Genomic DNA, 6,339 nt, shown 5'->3' with positions numbered 1-6,339 from the left:
ATTTAGTAAGATCTTTCTAATAGGTAAGAAACTGACAGTGGTGATTCCATGGCAAATTCATTGGTTGTCCTTAATTTGAGGTAAACATTATTTATGACTTTAAAAAAATCAACAAAGAAACGAGGACGGATGGCTTTGAAAGGGAAGTCCTGCTGAAAGGAGGTTGTGTTTTTCTTGGGGATGGAGCAGGGTCTCTTAGATCCCTGAATAGATTCACATCCCTGGCTCCTTGGATTAAAATCCTCTGTGGGGGGCGTCCCTGGTGGCACAGTGGTTAAGAATCCGCCTGCCAGTGCAGGGGATACAGGTTCGAGCCCTGGTCCAGGAAGATCCCACGTGCCGCGGAGCAACTAAGCCCGTGCGCCACAACTACTGAGCCTGTGCTCTAGAGCCCGCGAGCCACAACTACTGAGCCCACGTGCCACAACTACTGAAGCCCACGTGCCTAGAGCCCGTGCTCTGCAACAAGAGAAGCCACCACAGTGAGAAGCCCACGCGCCACAACAAAGAGTAGCCCCTGCTTGCCGCAGCTAGAGAAAGCCCACGCACAGTAATGAAGACCCAACGCAGCCAAAAATAAATAAATTTAAAAAAATAAATTCTCTGTGGGAGTCAAGTGTGGATGTTGATTGCAGGAAGATCTTTATAAAAATAGGGGGTGGGGTGCCTACCTCTGGGGGGCTAATTCTCCATTATCTTGTTCCCTGATGGGACTCTCCAGAGTGGCTTAGCTAATAGCAACTCTCTCTCCCTCTGGGCCGGTGGGTAAAAGCCAGTGGACGGTTGCTGTTTCAGCTCAGTGGAAGACTTCAGAAGCAAGCTGAATTTGAATCGGGTTATGGGTGGTGGGTAAGAAGGGATTGGAGTTATTCTGAAGGAGTCTGAACTTTCTAAAAGGGCAGGATCTCTAACTTAGGGTCTGTGGACCCCTGAGGTCTATGCATATTTCTGGGGAGACTAAAAAGGTTAAAAACCCCTTCTAAAGCTTATCTGTTGTTTCTGAAGTATATACGTATTATGCTTTGCTAGGATGGGAAGACAGGACTCTAGGGGAAGAAAGGTGGGTGATGTGTCTTCAGGCATATTAGTAGGCCCAGACCATAAACTAGAGTCCCAGGCAGAACAGGTAAAGGTGTCATTGTGAAGGGCAGGAGGCACAGAAATAAACGAACGCGACCTAGTAGTAAAGGAGGGCAGAGCTGCTGAACGGTTCTTCCTGCTCCCTGTCTGCAAAGGCAAGGCTGCAGGAGTCTTGAGGCTGAAACCCTCATCGAGGTGTGTATGAGTTTCCTGGGGCTGCTGAAACAAAGTACCAGAAACCGGGGGGCTTAAGACAGCAATTTGTTGGATCACAGTTCTGGAGTCTAGATGTCCAAGACCGAGTTAGCAGCAGGTTCCATCCGAAGCGTCTCGGGAAGGGTGTGTCCTTGCTGCCCCCTAGCGTCTGGTGGTGGCCAGCGGTCCTTGGCTTGTGGCAACGTAGCTCCAGTCTCTGCCTCCACGTCTTCACGTAACCTTCTTCCCTGTGTGTCTGCCTTCACATGGCCTTCTTACAAGGATGCGATCATTGGATTAGGGCACACCCTAATGCAGTATGACCTCGTCTTGACTCCTTATCTCCACAAAGGCCCCATTTCCAAATAAGGTCACATTGTGGGGTTCCACGTAGACATGAATTTTGGGGGGGACACCATTTAGCCCAGTACAAACCGTCTTTCTGGACTGTTGTGTTTTGGGGGGTTTAAGATTGTGTTGTGGAATACAAGTGGTAGGGTACAAAGAAAGTAGAGAAAAGACAGGAGCTAGGTCTTCAGAAGCAGGATGGGTAGAAGTAGAGAAATGTACAGTGACATCCTCTGAAATGAAATGTAAATCATTTTGTAGTCAGCGTCCCAAAGGGTCTCGTTTTAGAAGTGGAGAAGGAGGCCTCCGGCCTTTCTTCTAGTCCCATCTTAGTGTAATTCCTTAGTTCTGCTTTCCTGATTTAAGAAACTGAGGGCTGGGCTTCCCTGGTGGTGCAGTGGTTGAGAATCTGCCTGCCAATGCAGAGGACACGGGTTCGAGCCCTGGTCTGGGACGATCCCACATGCCGCGGAGCAACTAGGCCCGTGAGCCACAACTACTGAGCCTGCGCGTCTGGAGCTTGTGCTCCGCAACAAGAAAGGCCACGATAGTGAGAGGCCTGCGCACCGCGATGAAGAGTGGTCCCCACTTGCCACAACTAGGGGAAGCCCTCGCACAGAAACGAAGACCCAACACAGCAAAAATAATTAATTAATTAATTAATAAACTCCTACCCCCAACATCTTCTTTAAAAAAAAAAAAGAAAAAAAGAAACTGAGGGCTTCACAACAACCAACCAACCTCTCCCCCTCCCCCAATTGCAAACAATTCCCACGCCTAACTTTTATGACTTAAAGGGAGTATCTTGCAATAGTCATTAGTAATGCTGGCCCAGAGAAAATTCTCCATTATATCTCATCTGAATCATAAAACCACTTTATACAGTATTCATTGTATCATGGCTTCATGATACTAGCTAGCGTGGTTTTACTTCCTCTGTACAGAGCGAAAGTTGAGATGAGGAAAATATCTCTACCTTATGAAGGGGTCTTAGGATCCCAGTGATGGGATTTCAGCTGAGCAGGCTATTCTAGGCTTAAAAGCAGCCCAGAATTCCAGGCTCTCTGGAATTTAAGGGCACTCGGGATTCTAGGAGTCGCCTGGAGGGGTCTAGACTCAACTAGATCTTGATTATTCTTTTCTTAGTCCCTCAGAAATGTGGTGAATATCCTAGAACTCGGCTGACTCTATAAAGACATCTGGCTTATAGCCAGAGTGTTTTCCAGGTAGCTTCCTACCTGCAGATATATCCAAACATCCAAATCAAAGACTGTCTACCCCAGGTCCCTCAAAGCCCTGGGAAATGAGACCAGAAAGAACCACAGGCTGTGGTATTGGTTACAGAAAATGAAGGCGTCCAAGTTATCAAAAGCAGGTAACAAAATAACAGCAAGCACGTATGCTCCAAAGACTTGAATGCAGAATTAGAGAGTATACAAGAAGTTTTAATCCACATAGTTCTCAAGGTGAAATCTAGCCTCAGGGCTGATAATAAATCAGGGTGTGAGTCACCCCTCTTTAGTAGGAATGACGAGAGACCCAGACCCTGGCACTAGAGACTCAAAGGCTACCCACACCCACATTCTTTTTCATGCCTCACCTGTCCCAGGTATGCACTAAAAATAACTGCAGAAACTTGAACTCTGGGAAATCACACTGAACAGTCTCACCTAGAAGAAAGAGTTGATTTGTGCCCAGTGGAAGAGAGACGGGGGAAAAATGGGCTCGTGTAGAGACTATGTAATCTCTAGTTGGTGGGCCCTGATGTCTTCATATTCTTGAAGTTTTTATCTGTTTGTAGTCCACCCAATACCTTCCAAAACTATAATTCTTCATTAACCTGTGGATGCCATCTAGGGACTGGAAGAAACTGGAGGGATGCGGAGCGCAGCAAAGTGTGGGGCAAGTGTTAGTCTTGCTCACGCTGTAGCTCTGTGACCTCGTGAGAGTTACTGAACCTCGATTTCTCTCACTTGTTAATACGGAAATAAGAGCATCTTGCCAATCTGCCTCAGAGTCTTGAAGCTGGTTTCATTTATTTTTAAATTCTGTTCCCTCCCTCTCTCCCTTCCAGTGTCTGCTCTCTCCCAGCCACTGTGCCAGGTACCAGGAAGACCATACTGAAGAGAAAAGTCAGACGCTGTCTTGGACGAACTCAGTCTTAGCGTGGTATTGTGGTCGTGCTTGCCCAGGGGGCAGGGCCCATGGCCTATTCGTGGGTGTGACTCTAACATCTTGCAGGGCCCAGCACACAGTGAAGGTTCAATATCTGTCTTTTTCTGAAACATAACCGTGTATTGGCATCTTCACACGTGTCTTTAGTTCCCTTCAATCCTGAAGGGTGAATGTTATTGTTCCCATTATAAGCTAAGGAGCCGGACTATCCAATCTGCTTCTTACCAGCTGTGAGGCCTTGGGCAAAGTATTCAACCTTTTCTTGTTTCAATCTCCTTATCTGAAGAAACACAGATAGTAATAAACCTACCTTGTGAGGTTTAAATGAACTCTACTGTGGCTGTCCTCATAATGATCAGTAAGTGTTAGCCATTGTGATTGTCATTATTATTGCTATTATTACAGATGAAGAGTGGCTAAGTAGCTTGCCCGTACAGCTTGTCATACAGCGGGTAATGGACCACGTTTGATTTCAAGCCTCTACCCTTTATGTTAAGTACGCTACGTGTGAAGTGTGTGTGTATAATTCCATATTATTCATTCAGCAAGTGCTTATTGCATGAAGATTGAGCCATCATTTGTCATTTCTTCCTTTGGAAAAACGCATTCCACATAACAAACAAGTAGGACACAAATGAGCTTTCCGACTCCAGCCTGTTCAATATTTGCAGATTGGAACGGCCAGGTGGGAGAATATGACATTTTCATTTCCACCAGTAGATGGCAGAAGGGAGAAAAGATGCCCCTAAATGGGAGGAGTTTTCACAGCGGCTGATTAAAAGGACTCTTTGTCTAATGTTTGGCCCACAGTGGCTGAGGGCCCGGGGGTCAGGGTGGGTATGAGAACTACCTTCAGGTATTTGAAGGTGTCAGCCTTCAAGAAGGTCTACCAGGTTGACCCAGAAGATGGGGACTGGGGATAGAAGTAAACTGAGGCCCAGAGGTAGTAAGAAGTTTCATTCCACTGTTATCTCTGCCTCACATTCCCAGCCTGCATTCCCTACTGTTCAGCCTGCAAGCAGCTTTGTTCTTTTGAAAAATCTGCCCTTCCCTCCTGGGATTTTAAGTCCCTTGTTCTCCGTCTATGCCCCCTCCAACTCCCACCCCAGTCTGTGACCTCAGAGTACTGTTATTCTCCCCCCAACATCACTGCCTACTCCCACTACATGTTCGTGTTTCTGAGTGTAAATTTGCCGAGCCACGAATCCCCCTTCTGTTGTACCTTCTCTTTGACTGCATCTCCATCTAGTAAGCTTTGTCCATAGCCCTCACTCCTCTGTCAAATAAGCCTGGTGCTGGTTAGCTGGAGAGCCACTTCATTCTGTCCTAAAGACATATCTTTCAGCTCCAAGTGATGGGGCATTGTCCCTCTGGTTCCAAAAGAATGGTAGCAGCCTTCAGGTGTGGTGGTCAGAAATTTCGGAGCGAACTCCACCCTCACTGATTGCTGTGCCGGCTCATTCTTCACACATTCCTTTTGGGGGAGGAGTCCACCGGTGACTCCTGCCCAATACCTGACCTCTTAGAAACTCTCCAACCCAAGCCGTTCCATCCCGTGCCACTTCACACCAACATCCTTATTGTGTTTTCTGGGTGGGTCAAAACAGTAGGGACCAGGAGAAGGGGTCTTATTTGACATATTTCTACTTGTATATTTGTAATGGCTTGTTTGTTGCTCTTTACATAAGGATGTGTGGAGAACCTGCTGTGTGCTAGGCATTTGCTAGGTGCTTGGCATATGCTGTTTCATTTACTGGAGATAATGAGTCATTTCTTGAGGAAACAGAAAAGCTTGTTCGTGATATTTTAAAATCACAACCTGGTCACTCCTTATTCTTTATCTTCCATGATTTCTTAAATTCATCCAAAGCGGTTCAGGAAATTAGCATGGTGAGCTGATGCTGACAAAATGAAATAGAGATTTGATCACATCATAGATAATCTGACTTCTGTGTCCATTTCGTTGATCTGGGTAGAATCCAAAGGCCTGAGGGTGAGTGGGGGAGTGGAAGAGATGCCTCTCTTCACCATAGTTTTATATTTTCACCAAGTCTCTATAAAATTAATAAATTTGATGTTTGGACTCTGTCATAATATTCATGTGAAACCTCACCCCAAACCAGAATTTTAGGGTTGAGAGGACCTTGGTGATCAACCAGATTGTTCATTTTTCCTTTGAGGATACTTAAAGGCAGTATGTGTATCTTTGTAAGTCTGTATATGTTTTACAATGTGTAAGTTTGTGTTTGTTTTATAACATGCTCACAAGGTTATAGCAATTTAAAGAGAGACACTATTCTTCAAAAAAGTTCTACTCACTGCTGAGGTCCTGGGTTTGACCCCCAGTTTCGGGAACTAAGATCCCACCAGCCATGCAGCCCAGCCAAAAAAAAAAAAAAAAACTCTGATGGAATTTTGTTCATAATACCTGACTAAAGGGGAAAAAATGCTTGCTTTTCAGGATAGCTTAAGACTGAAGTCTCCTTTTTGAGAAACGTGGTGGAAGATGTTGAGGCACAAATATGTGTTTTAGATGGCTCT

Source organism: Mesoplodon mirus, assembly GCF_964341445.2.
Source record: "Mesoplodon mirus genome assembly, chromosome: 11".
NCBI classification, from domain to species: Eukaryota; Metazoa; Chordata; class Mammalia; order Artiodactyla; family Ziphiidae; genus Mesoplodon; species Mesoplodon mirus.
Note: the sequence above shows the minus strand (reverse complement) of the source record.